General features: G+C 58.3%; 1 protein-coding gene across 5 annotated transcripts in view; it reads left to right on the top strand.

The window, feature by feature from the left end:
* The window catches only part of ZMIZ1 (zinc finger MIZ-type containing 1), a 231,926-nt gene that overhangs the window by 34,158 nt on the left and 178,342 nt on the right, over nucleotides 1-19,426 (top strand). For all 5 annotated transcript variants that reach the window (XM_039240532.1, XM_039240529.1, XM_039240534.1 and 2 more), the window contains exon 2: nucleotides 12,414-12,537. The gene's annotated coding sequence lies outside the window, so the exon portion shown is untranslated. The remainder of the gene's footprint in view (nucleotides 1-12,413; nucleotides 12,538-19,426) is intronic.

Here is a 19,426-nt window from a genome sequence, read left to right as displayed (position 1 = left end):
AGCCCCAGCCTCAGGTATTGCTAGCAAAGGTGCCTTAGGGCTCCAATGAGAGGCAGGAATGGGCTCTGAAATCACACCACTTTTGTTCTGTGTTTTATTTCTCAAAGAAAGGGATGGGCTTTGATTGCCATCTACATTGATGTGCTTGCTGTTGTTGTTGTGTGTGTTGCGTGTGTTGTGTGTGCGTGTGTGTGTTGATGGCTCTGGGTTTTGGAGCTGTGGGGAACGTGCGGAAAATAGCAGATGCTGTATCCATTTGCCACCAAACTGTCTAGAAACGCTATAAATATTTTCTAAAAAGACTAGCTTCCCAAGCCCGATGTGTTCGTTATCTCCTCCCTGAGAAACTGATTCCCGAAAATTAAGACAAATAACCTCTTAAATCACAGTTGTTAACCTCAGGTGTAAAAACCGCTACCACGCCAGCCGCCGGTCAGAGTGACTCCCTCCGCCTAAGTGAGTCCAAGTGGCGCGGGGGTGGTAGTGGCGGCAGAGGGGAAAGAACCTTGTGCTCGGTCGGGAGGCCCGAGTCAGAAGCCTGGCTCGAATGCTCAGTGCTGGGTGACCTCAGGCCGGCGGGCTCACCTCTCTGAGCCTCTCATTTCCTCATCTGTGCACAGAGACGTGTTACCGGCCTCCTTGCAGAGCGGGTGAGCGTCACCTAAGGGTGACTGTGCTCCTTAGAGGAAGCTTGGAGGTGAGCACGAAGCTTCCTGAAGGAGGAGCCGCGGAGCCCCTCCCCCAGGGGCGGGGCCCTGCTGGCAGCCGGCAGTCCGTTTTCCATCAACAGGAGGTCAGATCCCATAGGTTTTGTTTTCCGCTCCCCCTGGGAGGGAAGGCCCAGAGTGCTGTTTACAAAAGCCGTGCTGAGGTCGTGTGGGACTCTGAGAGTATGGGGATTCATTGTTAGTGGCCGCTATGGGGTGGGAAGGGAGCTCGGTGACATACCTGCCTTCCTGCCACCCGGGAGCTCCTCCAAGCCTGCGGCTGGCCCTGTCCGTCACGCATCACCGGCACCGGACACGGTGGTCAGCCAGCCACGGAGCCCGAAGCGCCTGTCCAACAAAGCAGGTGCTTCTTGCGCAGCCCGTTAGGCATGGGGGGTGAGGGGTGGGGGGTGTCCTGGAAGGACAGTGTGGGCCAGCAGGGTCAGCGCCCAGGCCTGTGTTCCTGAGGCCCATGTGCTGATCAGGCCCCCTCCCGTCTGTGGCTAGCCCAGGGCTGCGGACGGGACAGGTGCCCAGGAAGTGCGTTGACAGACCCAGGAAGCTGCCAGACTTCATATCCCTCATCCGTTGTTCTTGGGGTCCCCACCGGAGCAGGTGGGCAGCCTCCTGGCTTGGAAATACTGGCTGTGATGTAGACGGGCGTCACAACCATGCTCCGTCGTCCTCAGTGTGCTCACGCTACCACTTCTTTCATAGCAGGTCAATAGGATGCCCCCATTTTACAGATGAGGAAATCGAGGCCCGGAGTTGGCAAGTGATTTGCTTGAGGTCACGCAGCTGGTTATTGCAGAAACCTGACCTGACCCGTGACACTCATCTCCCGGCCATTCTGTCTTCCACTCACAAAGACAGCTCAAAAGACTTTATGCATCCTGATGTTCGAATTAGCTTCCTCCCTCCCTCCCTCCCTCCCTCCCTTCCCTCCCTTCCTTTGTTCATTTGGAAGTCCTTGTAGCCAGTGGGTAAGGGCTCTGGAGCCAAATGGCCTGCTTTGCATTTCAACCACTTTTTGGCCATGTGACCTTTGGCAGGTTCTTTGATCTCTCTGTACCTCAGTCTCCTCATCTATAAAATGGGCATAAATACACCATAGGGCTGTTGTGACCGTTAACAGGTTAATAGTGCCTGGCTCAGGGTGAGGGCTCTTAAGGGCCAGCCTCCCCCCTTCATCGGGCAGTGCAAGGCTCCCTTTCCATGCTGGGCACTGAGGAACCGTAGACATGTGACAGGAGCATCCCATGCTCTGGTGACTGTGAGGTGAGAGGCGGACATGTATAGCAAGAGAGCATTTTAGGTGGATAGGCGAGGTCCAGGGTGCACCGGCCCCCGTGGGAGGTGGGAGTTGGAACGATGTGCATCGGTCCCAGTGCACGGGGGCTGTTGAGAAAGGCTTACCTGTCAGAGGGGGACTCTTAGGGGAGGGCCTGCCAGGTGGGGGACCTGAGTGTACGGGGCACAGAGGCATGACACGGGTGTTCCCCGGGACTGGTCCTAGGGCGCTGGCTCAGGGGTCTGGCCTGGCCCTGGTCACAGCGTCCAGGACTTCTTTGGACAGGAGATTCCCCATCCCTACCCCCTTGTTACCTCCTGCGGCGGACGCCTCTGGGCTCCACTCTGGGTGGGCGAGCATTGAAGAGAAGTGGGAAGGCCAAGGTTGGTTTGTTCCAGGGCTAGGCAGAGTGAATCCTGCCCAAGAGCCTTGGCACAGGGTAAGCGTCTCTTGCTCATCAGCTGATGAGCCAGCTCCCTGCCGTCTGTCTGTCTGCCTGCCTGCCTGCCTGTCTGTCTCCTCTTTGCATCTGTCTGTGCAGTGCGGTATAAACAGCCGCCCCCGCCTCCTCCTCAACACACGGCCGCCGTGGCTCTGCTTGTACGCCTGGTGTGAACATCGCGGCCCACCCGGAGACCCATTTATTCTGCCGCTGGGGCATGGGGCCGTTTTAATCATCCTCGCTCTGCCACGAGATACAGATGGTTGTATTATTAATAGTCATAATTAATCAGCCTCCACGGAGGCTCTTGTCCCTGGGCATCAGTTCCTTAGGACGAGCAGCCCCATGAGGGTCTGTTGCAGCCTCCACTTTACAGACAGGGAATGTGAGGCCAGGGGGAGGAAGTGACTCATGGGAGGGCAGCCGGGAGTGAGTTCCAGGCCCAGATCGCCGTCTGGTGCCAGCAGCCCAGTGTTCTGGCTCAGAAGTGGACTGGCTGCCGCCCCCACCCCCAGCTCCCCTAGGTGTCTGGGAGGGCAGGATGAGGTTAGGAGTCTTTAGCTGAGAACAGGGAAAGAAAGGTAGAGCAGGGGGTAGAGGCAGACGGAGGCAGAGCCTGGTGGGTTAGCAGGAGAGAGATCTGATCGGAGGGTGAGGATGAGGAGGTGGCCTTGAGCGGAGGCGGGGAGCCAAACACCAGCTCCCCGTCCGCCCCGTACTCGACCGGTGGGCCTGGGCCCGATGCTGGCCGCTTCCCCACCCCCCACCCCCAAGCGCTGTGTCCCAGGGACAGTGATTTAATGCTCGTGGCAGGCGGCTTCCTGATTTATGGGCTTGTTCAGGACGGCCTGACTCCGTGAGCACAGTGGCAGCAAGAACTTCTCCCGCGGTTCTGCCGATGGCCGCCCGCCCACCTGCTCCCCTCGCCCTCTCATCCTGTTATCTACACTCACACACCCGCACGTGCATACACCCGCGGCGCCCGGCGTGACTGGTCGAGATGCCGTGTCCTCAGACTCTGCCGTGGTAAAGAATGCAGAGAGTTCCCTGGTCCAGAGCCCCGTGGGGAAGTGGGGAGGTGGGTGCATGCTCAGAGGTCCTCTGGCCTGTTTTCCATTCCCATGGGGGGAAGCGGGGGGGTCGGGGAGGGGGGGACGCAGCACCAGGCCCTGGGCCCCCATACGGGGCTCCTAAGTCTCCTCTCCCCACTGTTTTCACAGGCTTACACTTACTCTGTGCCAGGCCTTGAGGACAGCCCCGTGTCACGGGAGAAGCCCAGTTAGGAGGCGGGCAGATCAGGACACATACCCAGGCTCTGTCGCCAGCGTGTGGCAGCGAGCGAGCTTTTTGCCTGTCCCGTCCTCTGCGTCCTCCCCGCCCGTAAAGGTTCAGCCACCTCGTGGGGTCGGCGTGAGTGTTAGAGGAGTATAAAGTTGCCAGCCAAGTTAAAGCCCTTCCCCCCTCAAGCCTCGGTTTCCCGGTCTGTGAAATGGTAATAATGGGCCTCACTGGCCATCTCCTGGGGCTTTTGGAGGATCAGATGAGAAATGGACCCTGAAGCACAGGGGTGCCCATGAAACTTGTTTCAGTTCTGAGCACGCAAGATGAGGGGGGTCTCTGGGCGCATGGGGGCAGGGCATATGTGTGTGGGGGGGGACGTGTGTCTCCATCTGACCCCTCAGTAGCCACACGGTAGCCCCGGGAATTTGGCATATATTTCACCTTCATCTGAATGCCCGGGAGCCCCGCGTTCCTCATCTTTGAAGCAGGCACAGCAATAGGATGTACAGCATGCTGGGAGCATCCACCAAATGTCTGGAGGGCAGGGAGATCCTGCAAAGCTTGACACGCAGCCGCCACTCAAGTCAGCAGTGTTTGTTAGTGTTTTTGCCAGCGTGATTGCCGTGTGAGTGGATGCTGAGTTTGGAAACGCAGATGAATGCATAGTGAGTGACCTGTGGACATCACATGACCACAGTATCTGTGTTTCCAGGCTTCATGTCCGTCAGTCCCCCGAGTCCAGGCCCTTCTCAGGGCGGCTTAGAGGAGGTATGGCGGACCCACACCCTGGCCTGCAGGATGGTGCCCGGGGAAGGAGGCTGGCCTCCTCCTGAGAGTCAGGGGCCGGCCCCACGCAGCCACCTGGGTCCCCAGTGGGAGGCCGGCTGTTGCCTCTCCTCTTGTTTCGACCGCGCCTCTGCTGGCCTGAGGCCCTGAGAAGGAGGCCCAGAGGTGGGCCTGAGGCCTCACTTGAGCCAGGTGGCACTACAGATAGATCCCACTGGCAGCCCAGACGCTCTCTTCCACTGGCCACAGGCTGAGGCCAGGCGCAGCCCCCATCATGCGTGGGCTCCCTGGTCTGGGCCCCGCCCCATGCCAGCTTCTGGGGTCCAGAAGAGGTGCAGAGTCCCCATCCTGGCAAGGGCTTTGCTGAAGGCCAGGGCTGCAGGGGCTCAGAGGTTGTGGGGGCCAAGAAGGGTCCAGATGGGTAGGGAAGAGAGGAGGCAGGCCAGGCTGGGGCCAGACCTTGAAGGACGGGGGGGATTTAGCTCCCTGGAAGAGGTGACGTTCCAGAAGGACAGAAGTGTGTGGGCCAGGGTTTGGAGTCATTCCTAGGGAAAGGCATGCCCTCTCCCATAAGACATCTGGACTTCTCTGGCCCAGATGGCCTCAGCTCTCAGTGACCAGTGGCTGTGGGGTGAAGCAGATGGCCAGCGAGGGGCGGGGCCCCCCTCAGGCCTGAGCCAAGCGAGGCCAAGTGGCCCACACAAGGCCAGAGCCCGAGACTTTGGCACCAGCCTCTCGGAGCTCTCGACTCGAGAGTTAATGATTCATTTGTGGCCAATTTCTGCTGGCCATTGCCTGGAAATTCCCAAGCCTGCCCCTTCCATCGGCTCTGGGAGCTCCAAGAGTGGAGTCTCATTTACACTTGGCTGAGAACATCGCACCCACTATCCAGGGAATGGCTTTTAAAATGAAAGCAGGAGTGCTGCAGGTTAGCCGTTAGGAAGAACTGATTGTGGATGGCAGGCCACGGGCTGGAGTGGTTGGTTTCTGTGTAGTCAAGTTAGAGGCTCCTCTCTGACCCCACGTGCCAAGTGCTGATGGGAGGAACCCTGTTCATGTTCATGGTGCTCCCCTCCCCGCCCCCTCCGGTGTGGCTCAGACAGGTGTGAACAGGATCCAGTTTAGTGTAATGTGGAAAGCGGTTTCAACGGTTACCAGGGGCAGGAAATAGAACTTGACCCAGAGCAGGACTTCGCTAAGTGGAGAAAGCTATAACACATGCAAAGGCCCTGGGGCATGAAAGTCCACGAGAAGTTGTTTGGGAAGGTTGAGTACTTGTGGTGTACCTGGAGTGTGGAGGGTTTGAAAGATGTCTAGAAGCAAGGACTCAACTCATAGGTGAAGGGCTTAGAGGACTTGGGATTTGGCAGTGGGAGGACCTGGCAGTGGGAAGTCAGGACTAGAGCCGGGGGGAGGTGTGTTTGATTTGGGTTTTTGGGTCGTTTGCCCGTTGGTGGCTTGATTCTGCTGGTCGGCAAACCTTTCTTGGCACCCTGCTCTGTGCCAGCTCAGCCCCAAGCCCTATGTAGGTCCCTGTACCGGGGTGGAGGTGCTCTAAAGGGAAGGAAAGGTTTCTACAATAGTAAGGGGGGGAGGGGGGTGGGAGAGTGAGCACGGGTCGGCATAGAGGCAGGGAGATGGCCGACCACTCTTTTACACCCACCCAGCCCCGCCAGCCCAACTCTTCAGGTGAGCACGGTGGGGGTGTTGACGTGACCTTGAGGAACTGTGTGCTCCTTGCTCACTGGACAGATAGCCTGGAGGTTATCCCTGCCCTGTACGATCACGTGGTCCCACTGAATCCGAATGTGCATCTGTTGCTTTGCAGCCGAGCAAACTGAGGCCCAGAGAGGGGACGGTCCGTGCCGGAGCCTGGGCACAGCCCAGGGTTCCCCCTCTCCTAGCCCTGGCCGGTTGCACACGTAGCCCGCTCACCCACCCCCTGCGGATGTAAGGATATTTCTCCAAATCAGACAAAAGAGAGCAGCCTGATTGTCCAGGTTGAAATGTCCAGGAGAAGACTTCCTTTATTTCTTCACTTTCACAAATCTAATGTCTTCCGATGATTTCTTGAGAGTCCCTGGCGTTGGCGGTAAACAGTGCTCTCCCCAGATCGTTCCCCTGTGACAGCAGCTTTCTCTGCCGAGGGTGCAATCAACACTTGGCAGGGCCTCTCCCCGGCTCCTGAGAAGTGAGAGCTTCTGCGAGGGCATTCAAGAATGTGGCTCCCCTGGGGCGCTGGGCCAGCAGGGGCTGGGGCCCTGCACAGGCCTTTGTCCCTTTGTTCCGCAGGGCCGTCAGTAGCCCAGCCTGGCCTCAGAGCCTCAAATGGCCCCAGGTTGTAGATGGTCCCCAGGCGGAGAGGCGGGGCAGTGTCGGGTATCAGCTGGCTCTCAGAGCCCTGGTGCCTGGGTCCTTGGCACAGCTCGGCGGCCACAGGGAGCTCATCTCCAAAGGGGAGCTCTGCCAGGCCTGCCTGTGGCCGGGAGACGAGCAGCGTCCGCCTCTGTGGCCTCCATGGCCTGCGTCACACTGGCTTAGGTGTCCTGAGTCAGAGCCAGGAAATGGATCTGCGTGCGGGGGTGGAGGCGCCGTTGCCCTGGGTGGCTGGGGTGAACCCCAACCTCCTGGCTGTCCACGCTCGGCGGGGGGGGCGGGGGGGGCTGGCCTGGGTTTAACAGTGCCTGGAGGAGAGGCTGACGTGACAGCCAAGCCCCTAACCGCACACGGCTGGTAACTGCCATTGAAGACGTGCAGAGCTGTTGACAAGACCAGCGCTCAGATGCGGGCCCAGCTCGGCTGCAGTGCCTCTGCCCGTGTGCGGTGCCGCTTTCCTGGAATGCCCCTCCCAGACTTGTCCCCTGGACAAGAATCGACCCAACGGTGACTTCTCTGGCGAAGCCTTCCTCGGAAGGGTCCCCTCTTCCTGTGAGCCGCCCTCTGGACCTCCGTCACGGTCCCTAGCATGATGTAGTGCCACCCCCTTTCCCTTCAGAGGGCCCCCACGTTTATCTGTGCAGCTGCTTGGAGCTTAGGGCTGCTCGTGCGCGTGCCTGACATACAGTAGGCGCTCATTAAAAGTGGGCTGGGCTCAACGAAGGGGCTCCTAAATTAGGCTGTATTGGAGTATCCCTTTGTTAATGATGTGGTAGAGAGGGGAGGAAGCCGTTGGCCAGCAGAGAGGCTGACTTCCTTGTGCCAGGCCCGCCCCGCTCCCCCCCTCACACAGCCTGAGCCCCCCATAATCGCCGGGGGCTGCAGCGGACCCCTCCCCGCCTCCATGCTGCCCGGCGCCTTCCTCACCGGCAGGAGCTGACTCCCTGGGTTGGCCGTGTGATCACTCTCCAGAAAACACCCCAGTGGAAACTGCATAAATGATTGATAAGAGCTGAGAGCTGTTTAATTTTTTCCCCCTGTTTAATGGCTATCAATAATTTAATACACTCTCTGTATGTTTTTAAGAAATAGCACCCATTTTGCCGTCTCCGGTTTAGCGGGCTAAATGATTTAAGTGTTGGAAACGGGCTGTGAGGGTGGAGGTTGAGCGAGTCAGAGGGATCTGGAGGCTGGGGGTGGGGGCAGGCGGGTTCAGAGCCACCAGCACCACCGTGGCCCGGGAGTATGTGTGTGTGTGTGTGTGTGTGTGTGTGTGTGTGTGTGTGTGTGAAGGTGGGAGGGAGGGAGGAGGGAGGGGGCGGGTAAAAGCCAGCGCCTCTCTGCTAAGAGCAAGATAATTGCTTTTCCGGGTCTCACTGAGCAGCAGCTGAACAGCTGTCAGCTCACCCCCCCCCACCCCAATGCTGAGCTTTTCTGGATGACTCTGGGGGGCCCAGGGGGGCCAGGAAGGAGTTTCAGCTAGGACCACTGTGGGCTGAGAACCCCCCCTCCCCCTGACATCCTTGCCCCCTTCTAAGGCTTTTAAATCATTTTTATTTTCAGGATGCAGTTCCACAGCCGTGCCTTCCAGATGGGGTAGGGGTGGCACTGGAGTGGGGAGCTCAGAATCACTAATCTCCGGGCCCAAGGGGACCAGGAAGGTCATCTGCCAGTGCTCCCCCCAAACTTTCCGGATGCAAAGGATCACCTGGGAGCACTTCTTAAAAATTTAAATTTCTGGGCTCCATTCCAGAGCCCCAGACTTCCATTCTCGAGGGAGAGGCCTGGGAAGCTGTGGGTTTACCACGCAGCCCAGGTGATTCTTACTGTCGGAGGGCTTTGGGAAATAGAGAGTCCAGCTCCTGCTGTTTGCACACCTCTGGGGACAGGGCGCTCACCACTCTGTGAGACAGCACACACACTGTGGAAAGTGTGCTCCAGTCCAGAATCCCTTCTGATGTTAGGCTGGACCCACTTGGCTGTCCGTGTGTGTGTGTGTGTGTGTGTGTGTGGAGTTACCTCTGCCACAGGACCGATGCCCCCTCCCAGGACCCGCTGTCCTGTCCTCTCCCATTCAGGCCGTCCTCTGGCTTATCTAAGCCTCTCTGTTGGACAAGGAGCTTCCTTTTGTAGCAAAGCACTCTGGGTATTAGAGAAGTTGTCCCGGGATAGCCCAGGCAGGGGTGCGGGGAGGGCTGGGCAGACCCTGTCACTGGCACTGTGGGGCCCGGAGGGAGGCAGCGAGAGACCTTGGCCTGCCTGTTGGGGGCCTGTCCTGCCGTCGAGACACAGATGTGACTCCTCAGAGACTGTTGACCAAGCCAGATCTCTGGGTGACAGTGAGGGAACCGAGGACTCCCCCAAGGTCCCACGTGCACGAAGAACGGAGCTCAAGCTCTCAGGATGGCACAGGGGGCCCAGAGCGGGGCATCGAGGATTGAGGCCCTGGCGCTGGGGGTCGTCTGAGGCCACAGTCACCAAAGTGCCAGGAGCCAGGGCAGGAGAGGGCTCCTCCTTCTCGCCAGGCGCCGAGAGACACAGGTCAATACATCTAAGCGGTTTGAGCAGAGCCGCTGCCCCATCTGGCTGGTGTTTCAGCTCCTCCTCTGCTCTGCCTGCCCACTTGCGTGGTTTCCGCAGCGACGCTCCCCCGACCGCATGTCAGCCTTGCTCTTTTAGTTTAATCGATAATTAAGAGGGAACGTGCAGAACACATTTCACAGGTGTTGTTGTCTACTGAAAAATGGGACACCCCCCACTCCCCACTCTCCTCCATTCTGTAGACCCTCTTTATACCTTCAAATCCAGCCGCACCCTCAATCTATGCGGGAGAAGCCCGGGTCCTGGGAGATGCGGGCCTACACCCATCTCGTGACCAGCACTCCCCTGGTGCTCTGGCACGCCCTGAAATCTGCTCTGGTCTTCACAGCATCACTCTGGGGCAGGGGGAGGTCTCGACCCTGGGACAGGCATAGGAAGGGTGCCCCCTAACCCTGACAGGGCTCTTGTTTGCAGAGCTCTGGGAGCTGGAGAGGCAGAGCCAAAGACTTCTCCGTGCTCAGGAAGACTTCGCCCCAGAGAGAGAGCAGTGTGAATCCGGATAGTGGGGCAAAGCCTGGGGCAGTCAGGGAAGGCTTCCAGGAGAAGGCGGCACCTGCCCTCAGGCTTGAATCATGGAGGGAGGAGGAAAGGCCTCCCAGGTGCAGAGGTGTGAGGTGGCACAGTGAGGGGGGGAGGCAGGAATCAGATGAGTGGGGCAGGGGCTGGGCTGGTGAGGCGGGTGGGCCGGGGCCGGGCTGGACCTGGTCTGCCCAGGTGGAGGACCCACAGGGTTTGCGTGTTTGCAGCTTCTACTGAACTGTTAGATCCATGCAGCAAAGTGTGCACCTCCTAAGTGTACCTTGACAAATTGTCACGAAACGAACAGTCAACATTCCATACCCCCTAAAATCCCCTATGTGCCTCCTCACACTCATTGCTTCCCCTCCAAGATAATGACTCCTGATTTCCAATAGCGTGTGCTCCGTTCTCTGCTGCCCAGCAAACCACCCCAAAACTTAGTGGCTTAAAATAAATGACTGCTATCTATTATGTCTCATAATTCTGTGGGCCGCCTGGGCAGTCCCTCTGAGGAGTCCCTTGGGCTCCTGTAACTCCAGTCACCTAAAGGGCCGGCTGGATGGGAAGGCTGATGACGAGCTCAGTCACATCTGGCAGTAGGCACTGGCTGGGCTGGCCAGGCGGCCTCCGTATTCCCCATCCTCTGATAAGGGAGACCGGCCTCTGACAGAGCCAAGGCCATAAACAGCGTGCCCCTTCAGGCCTAGCCTCTGCAAGTCCTAAAATGTTCCTTGCACTAAATCCTATTGGTCAAAGCCAATCTCAAGTCCAGTCCAGATTCAGGGTATAGAGAATAGGCTTCCCGCTCTTGCAAGGAGTTGCTGCTGTAAAGAACTTGCTGCCATATTTAGTCTACCTCAAGCACACAGCAGTCTTGCTTGCTCTTGACCTTTCTATAAACGCACCCCTTAAGGGTGTTCGCTAGTATGTCTGGCTTCTTTTGGTTGTTATGTTTGTAAGATCTCTCCGTATCATTGGCTATAATTGCAGATCACTTGTTCTCATCGCCATGTGGTATGTATTCCATTGTGTAGATCCGCCAGTGTAGCTGTTCTATGGTTGATGGCCATGTGGAAACCTTTGGGGTTTTTTTTGGCCATTATGAATAGAACTGCCCTGAACATTCTAGTACATGTCTTCAGGTGCCCACATGCACACATATATGCAGAAATGGAGGGGCTCCTGGATGGCTCAGTCGGTTAAGTGTCCGACTCTCAGTTTCGGCTCAGGTCATGATCTCAAGGTTTCGTAGGTTTGAGCCCCATGTCGGGCTCCACACTGACAGTGCAGAGCCTGCCTGGGATTCTCTGTCTTCCTCTCTCTCTGCCCCTCCCCCACTCGCTCTGTCTCTTTCTCAAAATAAAGAAATAAACTTAAAAAAAAAAAAAGACCTTAAAAAGAAAAGAAGAAGAAGGAATGGAGTGGCTGGGTTGCTGATTCTGCCCGAGCCAATACTCAGGAAGCTGGGTGCCTGCAGGGGCTGGAGGGCATTGCTATGGTGGTCTCCACCCATGACAGCTCTGGGCAGTGGGCAAGGCCATCCCCAAGGAGACTGGGGTCTACTTCTGTCGTTGGCTCTCCCCTGCCATGGGACCCTGGGAGGAAGCCTTTTCCCCATCAGGGTGTTGGTTTCCATGTTTGTGAATCAGCAGAGAAGGGAATCAGTATCACCAAGTCTCTTACCTCTCACCAACCTGGGCCCTATGTTCTAGAATCTAACAAGGGGCCCTGGAGAGCTCAGCAGGTTTCCTGATCTCAGGACACATGTCCATTGGCCAGTTTTGTTCCTCTCGTTCACTGAACACCTTTACTGCACCGTCCGTCAGTCCCTCACTCATTTGTCCGTCCATCCCTCCAGCGAGCGCCGGCCTTGCTAGCCTCAGAGGATAAACTAGATCTCATTCCTGATGTCCAGGGGCTCTGCCCACGGAGGAAACGGGCCTCCAGAAAGCTGCAGAAGATGCGAGCAGCCAGCCCCCAAGCCCCTGGGTGAACAAAGACGGGGGGGCGGGGCGGGGCGGGCTCCATGGAAGTACTTGAACAGAGTCCCCAAGGCTGGGAGGGCTTGGAGAGCCAGAGGAGTGGCAGAAAGGGCTCTGAGCGCAACACGGAACATCTCCTGAGGCCAGGGGGTGGAGGGCCCGGGCTGGCTGCGTGTGCCTGCTCCCTGGTGCTGTGGCAGGGGGCCGCGGAGGCCTGGGGACAGGCCTCTAGCATGAAGTTCAGGAGACAGGCCCTTGCTGGGGAGGTGGCAGGCGGCGGCCAGTGTCTGGGATGGCCCCACCTCGGGGCGTCATCTCAGCCAGAGGGGCCGCGGTGGGCAGAGCCTGCAGGTCAGTGAAGCAGCGGGGAGGGGAGCTGCGGGGAAGCATAGTTCGGAGCTCACTGTGTCCCCTGCTCTGTCCCGCAGGACTTGCAGCGCTGCGCTCGGCCCCGTCGGACCGCAGGAGCCGTCGCTGTCTTTCCTGCTCGGCCCCCTTTCCCTGACACTCTCAGCAGCCGCACGTCCTGGTCATCTGCAGAAGCCTCAGCAGGTGAGCGGGAAGGGCTAGACCCTGGTGGGGAGCTGGCAGCCCGGCTGGCACCGCTGACGACCCCGGGGGAGTTTTCACTTCTTCCTTGGCCTCCTCCTCTCAAATGGAGCCCGACAGCAGAGGGGGGTTGCGCCCGGGCCTGGGGCTTTGACATTGGGTGTATTCTTTTGCGGAGCCCCCTGCAGCCTTAAGCAGGCCTATGGCCCCGCTGCTGGGGGCCTCCGCCCTCTCACCCATACGTGAGAATGCTCACGGTGGGTCTGTAGACACGCTGCGCGTTTCGCTGTGAGCCAGGCACCGTGCTAAGGGCCGGTTGGTTATTAATTCTGTTCGTCCACACACCAATCTGTGAGACCAGTGTTGGTATCATCCCCATTATACAGACAAGAAAACTGAGGCTCGTCGTTGGGAGGTAACTTGCCCAAGGTCCCATACGTGGCATAGCCCCCCGTGGGGTTCACCTTTGGGTCTGTGTGGCCCCAGGGCACAAGTCCCTAATCCTTGGGGCATTCTGACCCTGGCTTTGGCCACCTCTGCTAGCCTCTTCTTGGGGGCAGGAGCTGATGCAATTGTGGTGTCATCAGAAATGCCAGGTCCTAACCCAGCTCAAGGCCACGGGAGGGGACTTTTACAAGGTAACTGCGGCCGCAGATGTCTGGGGTCATGACTCATTTGTGGATGATGTGACATGAACCAGCTCTGGCCTCCGGGGTCCCTGGAGGGGCACCTAGACCCCTTCTAGGGGAGGGCCGTGTTGGCTAGGTAAGGTTCTCACTCTCTTTTCAGTTCCCCTAGCTTGTATTAAGCACTTAATGTATGCCAGGCCTGATGTCAGGCCCCAGGGTACAGGGAAAAGGGGCTCATCTCTTTCTGCCCCCCGGCGGTGCCCCCCGGCGGGAAAGCAGGGAGATCACAGCAGATGCTGTGCGAGCCACATCCCAGTGGAGCCGGCAGAGGTTAGAGTGGGGCGTCCTGCAGGAGGTAACTCAACAGTGAGGAGCGTCATGGGGAGACCGGAGCAGGGGATGGGTAGGAGAGCCCGGCAGGATGGGGATGAGGTTGGCAAGGGGACTGGAAGGTGGCGAAGGCCACAAGTGCCAGGCTGGAGAACTAGATCTCAAGGGCAGTGGGGAGCCATGGAGGCTTCAGAGTCAGGTAGGGACCCAATGAAGGTGGCTGCATTGGAGAGGCCCTGCTAGAAGCAGGGGGGCTAGCTGGACTGTCCCGAGTCGCCGCAAGAGGTCAGATGCCTCAAGTAGGGCCAGAGCAGTGGGCACAGACAAGGGTGAAAATATAAGACCCAAGGCAGGGAAGTTGTCAGGGTTGCAGTTGGGGGGGGGGGGCGGGGAAGCTGCCAGGATGTGGGGAGGGGGTGGGTGATAGAGCTCTGAGTGAGTATGGGGAGTCTGGAGTCCGGGAAGGCTTCTTGGAGGCGGTGGGCCAGGCTGTGGTCCAGTGTATCTGTGAGAGAGCCAAGATTTTCGTGAGGAGGATGACTGGGGTGTCATTATAGTTACACGTGGCCATCACGTTCTCAGGCAGAAATATCGATACCCATAGGAGTCCTCACCCCCCCAGGCATACCCATACGTATGAATACGTGCGCACACAGATGCACACGTGCTTGCAAACCTGTCCACGCGTGCTAAGGGGATACAGATGGGCACACGCACTCGTACGTGAATGATCACGTGCACAGATGCACACAGCGACGTACAGAGGAACACCCCTTCACGTGTGCGTACCCACAGACATCACTCAGCATGCCGTGAACGTACCTATGCGTGCACTGACAGACCTGCACGCACGCACACGCTCACGGACACATGTTCACAAACCGCATTGACTCCACAGCAGAAAGGCACAAGCTCTCACACCACACACGTCCCCACAGGCGCACAGGGCTGCCCTCGTGGGTGTGCAAGGAGGGAGGTGTTCCCGAGGGGAAGAGGCTATTCAGGGTAGCTTCTGGCCTGTCACAGCTCCGAGGGCACAGGGACGCCTTCTGCCTGTTGTGTGGGGGCTTAGCCTGTGTGCGGGGAGGGAATTTGGGAAGGACCTCCCGGGACAGCCAGGCGGTGGGGAGAGATTTGCCCGGTTGGCGTAGAGGGACAGGGCAGGTCTGGGATAGAGCCTGGCTCTCGCAAGGTCCCAGAGAAGTGCAAGTTCATTCACTGGCCCTTCTCCCCTCCCCCAGTAAGCATCCGTGAATGTCTGCTAGAATCAGGACCGGCCGGGGCGCCTGGGTGGCTCAGTCGGTTGGGCAACCGGCTTCGGCTCAGGTCATGATCTCACAGTTCGTGGGTTCGTCCCCGCGTCGGGCTCTGTGCTGACAGCCAGCTCGGAGCCTGGAGCCTGTTTCAGATTATGTGTCTCCCTCTCTCTCTGACCTTCCCCTACTCACACTGCCTCTCTCTCTCTCAGAAATAAATAAAACATTAAAAAAAAAAAAAAGAATCAGGACCAGCCGCATGATTTGCCCCGTGCAAAACAAAAATGAGGGGGTCATTGTTCACAAATGATTACGGATTTCAGGACGGTAGAGGCAGCACGGGGTACCAGGGGTGGGGCCTTCTAAGCGTGGCGCCCCGTACGTGTGCTCGTGAAGCCAGCCCTGCCCATCACAGGGGTACTGGCCGTGGGATTAAGTGCCAAGAACTGAGTTTGGGTGCTGACTCCACCGGTAGAGACCTTGGGCATGGCCCCTGTCACCTGTGGGAGCCTCGTCTGCCAAGGGGAGCGATGTCGCCGTCTTCACAGCAGTGCTGGCCTCCACGTTGTCCCTGGCAGCCTGGGACAGCGGCCTCAGTTTGGGTGGGATCACACCCTCTGTCAGGCAGTGGTGTTCAAGGATTCCCTGACCTTGGGCAGCCTCGTTTTTCTGTGCTTTGCCAAACCCACCACTGCAGGGGCGGTGGGAGGGTCTGCTCTGTGCTTTATTTGCAATCTTCTGCCTGATCGTCTTTTGCTCACCCGTCTCTGCTTGGCGAACTCACCCCTGGAGGTCAGATGCCTGGTCTCTGAGCCCAGCCTCTATCTCCCAGCCTTTGCCCTGGGACCCCTCCGGGAGCCACCGCAACCTCGTGCACTGTAGACTTCTCTATAGCGTGCAGAGCTCTGTCACACTCCATCAGGCCACTGAGCAAGCCCTTCAGAGGGCCTGTTCCCGTTTGCTGAATGGGAAATGGAGGCCAGCGCCCGGGCTGAGGTCAGGCCCACAGCAGGCAGCGGGGCAGACAGTGGCGACAGAGGGAGGTCCCTGGGCTCTTGCAGTGACTGGCTTTCCCCCCACGCAAGAGCTCCAGGGGTGCGTGGGGTGCTCCGCAGGGCCCGGTGGAGCTGGAAGTCTGGCCGGCTGGAGTAGACAAAGCCCCGCCCCTGTTCCTCCCTGCGGGCGGCTTGGCCCCGTTCCCACCGCCAGACCGACTGGAGCCAGATGTATGTGGTTCCGGAGCCCGAGCGAGTCCCGCGTCAGGTGGAGAGGTGAGAGGGCCCCAGCTGGTCTGGACCCTAACAGCCTACGGAGGGTGGACACAGAGGGCTTCTCGCCGGGGGCATGACAGCTGGCCCCATGTGGCCTGCACTCTGTAAAAGGCGCTCTAAACACCTCTGGTGGACAAATGCGGAGGGCACTGACACGGTCAAGGGTATGAACTCTGGGCCCGGGCTCTGGGCCTAGCTCCGCCTCTCCTCTGCGATGCCAGATTAGTGGCTGAACCTCTCTGTGCCTCATTTCCTCATCGCTGTAGTAGGGATAAGAATAGGACCTACCTCACCGCGTTGTGAGGAATCCGGGGAACGAAGCCATGTGAATCCTTGCACGGTGCCTAGAACATGGCTCGCGCCCCACAGTGTGCGGCTTGATGGTGGGCGAGCAGCTGGAGGAGGGTGACAGAGCTGACGCGAGTGCTGGGGACACATGGGAGGGGTGGTGACATGGTCGGTGTCATTTCAGAAAGGACGTAGGGAGACAGCAGGATTGGGGTTAGGCTGGATTTGAGTTTCATATGAGGTAATCACCAACAGTGGTCGATCACACCTCTGTGGGCAGGGACCTGGGGTGACGGCCACACTCCCTGGCCAGCCCCTCTAGCCCCTGGTTTGTGGCTTTGTGCTGCCAGCATGCCTACCCATCAGCTGTCAGTCAGCAGGCTTCCAGCGTTACATGGTAAAAGGCGAGCTCGGGGCTGGCTGCAAAGACCTTGAATGCCAAGTCCAGCTCACAGCAGGCCTGGCCATGGCCACGCAGAGCTGGCGTTCCAGGGTCCCCATGTGGCATGCCTGTCAGTCTTCAGCGCCAGCTGAGAATGCACACCCCATTCTCCATGCCTGGAATTTGTTGCCTGCAGCCCAGGCCCCTCCACCCCCACCCTGCCCTGAGCCTGCAACCCCGATCCCAGCCTGGAGCTGGAAATAGTCTACAGCCCACTGATCGTTCCTGCCGCAGGTGGGACCCTCTCTGGGTCAGCAGAGTGGGGCTGCTGCCCTGGCAGGCTCTCTGAGCAGGACTTTGTTCAAGCCTCAGCCCTGCTTACACACCTGCTGTGTGACCTTGAAGAAATGACTGCCCTTCTCTGATCAGTTATTTATTGGTGTGTAAAACCAGAGGCCTGGGACAGATCAGGGGACAGAAACTACAATGATCTCAAGGGACTCAACAACCCAGTGTAGCTGAGATTATCCTATTATAAGGATAAGGAAACTGAGAGCACAGAGAGGTTAAGAAGCATACCTGGGGTCACAGAGCTATTGGTATAGAGCTGGGATTCAGCCCTGTTTTATTTGACACCATAATATGTGTTTTCCCCACTATATCCAACTGTCTCGGATAGGTACTTGCATGTGTCTGAGCTATCTGTTCCCTCAGTCAGCCTGAGTGTGCTGAACACTTACCAGGCTCCAGTACCGTGCTAGGCATTGGCATCCAAAAATGAATCTGCATTTGAGAAGCTGAGTAAGCACAACCCTGGGCTTGGAAATCACAGAGTCTCCAGTGCAGAGCGTGCTGGGAGGGGGCCCTTGGTGGGTGAAGGCAGTAGGAGCTGGGAGGAGCAGCTCTTCCCTGACGCTAAAGGAGTCAGGCCGGGGGGGACTGCCTGGAGGAGGAGGCTGGATCCCTACACAGAGGAATGGAAGACTAATGTCTTCCTGGGGTGTCCGCACAGCTTGTCAGAGCTACCCAGTGGGATGTCCAGTTGGAGAGGAAGTTTCATTCAGACAGCTGGAAACATGCTGAGGCCGCCCCTGAGGGCCTCGAAGGCCGAGCCAGAGTTTGATCTTGCTCCTGCAGAGAGGGGGGAGCCAAAAGGGCCATCAGGCAGCAGCTCCTCTGTAAAGGACAGGAAGGGAGGATGGCCTTTGGCCCACCAATTGGGGCTCCCGGCTTCCCCCAGAGATGGTGACAGCAGGGAGGAACAAGGCTGTGGGCTTGTTTGCTCCAGCTAGCTGGACCCCCGGCTTCTCCAGGCCCTCTTCAGCACCCCTTCCAAGGCAGGGCGAACCCTAAGTGAGGTGGTGGGGACAGAGAGGCCTGAGATCAGCCCAGGGCCATAAAGCATCACTGTGGCAGGGGGCAGGAAGCCAGCAGGCCAGGCAAGGGGCATTTCTCCCGAGGGTGGGAGGAAAGGTCTGGGTCCCCGTCTGGCTCGCCTGGAGTCCAGTGTGAGTCTCTCCGGTTGGGTGTGATCACCCCTGTAGGTCCACAGGGCTACACATGCACCACAGGGACCCCTGACCTTGACCTCCAACAGGACTCTGCAAGGATGGGGTGGGATTTGGTAAATTACACCAAGAGGGATTCCCTGGGTGTTTCTCGCTGTGGGTACTTCTCCCTCCCACTGGTATTTGCTCGCCTGGCTCTGTCTGAGCCCTGGAGTTGCTCTCCCGCTGGTCCATAAGCCACACATTTAGGATGAGGACAGGCACGCCCCTGCCCTGTGTCTCAGGTCCCAAGCCTCAGTGGCCTTGCAGGGTGGGAGCGGACACTGGGCGGGACTGCCAGGCGGTATCTTTATTTGAAGCAAACGTCCCTGGTGCTCTGGGGATGCATGGTATCTAGAAATCATTTGGTCTAACGCCTCATGGTACAGATGGGGAAACTGAGGCTCAGAGATAGGAGGGAACAGCCCAGAGTGGCCCGGTATGGCACTCCATGCTTTCAGCTGAGCCCACCACCACCCTGAACTGCTTTGGAAGCATGGCAGGTGTCGACTCTGGGAGGGCCCGCGACCTGCAGTGGTGGAAGTGACCTGGCTGTGGGGCACAGTGTTTCTAGAAAGGCAGGACCAACCCCTGAGGAGCTGGGGGCACAGAGATCAGAGCCCAGGAAGTTTTGGGGGTCTGGGGAGGTTTGCCCAGAGAGAACTTGCATGGGGCCCCCTCAGACCTGGCTCTGTTAAGCCTCTTTTGTATTCCACCTCCTATAATCACAGCTCCTGCCAGGCGTCTAACCATTAGGACTCTCTCCCCGTCTGTTTACCAAGAAGTGAGGGCTAGAGATTGCAGGCCGAGATGCCAGGGCAGAGAGAATGCTCTGGAGTCAGGGCTCTATGTCAAAGCTGACTGGATACACGGGGGGTGAAAGAGGAAAGTAGACTCAGGAAACTAGAGGCCACCTGTCTCTCGTCCGCCCTTTGCCAAGCCACATCAGGGTGCACAGTGGCCTGCAGTCTAGGACAGGTGGATCTGCAGGTATCTAGAAATCACATCTGGGCTCCAAGGGAGTCTAGGGTCAAAGAGGGCTTCCTGGGGCTCCTGGGTGGCTCAGTCATTTAAGCGTCTGACTCTTGATTTCAGCTTAAGTCATGATCTCATGGTTCCTGAGATTGAGCTCCTCATCCGGCTCTGTGCTGATAGTATGGGGCTTGTTTGGGATTCTCTCTGCCTCTCT

Source organism: Hyaena hyaena, unplaced genomic scaffold (assembly GCF_003009895.1).
Source record: "Hyaena hyaena isolate Hyena2069 unplaced genomic scaffold, ASM300989v1 scaffold_176, whole genome shotgun sequence".
Classification (NCBI taxonomy): Eukaryota; Metazoa; Chordata; class Mammalia; order Carnivora; family Hyaenidae; genus Hyaena; species Hyaena hyaena.
The sequence above is the reverse complement of the archived record's forward strand: the minus strand, read 5'-3'. Positions and strand labels throughout refer to the sequence as shown.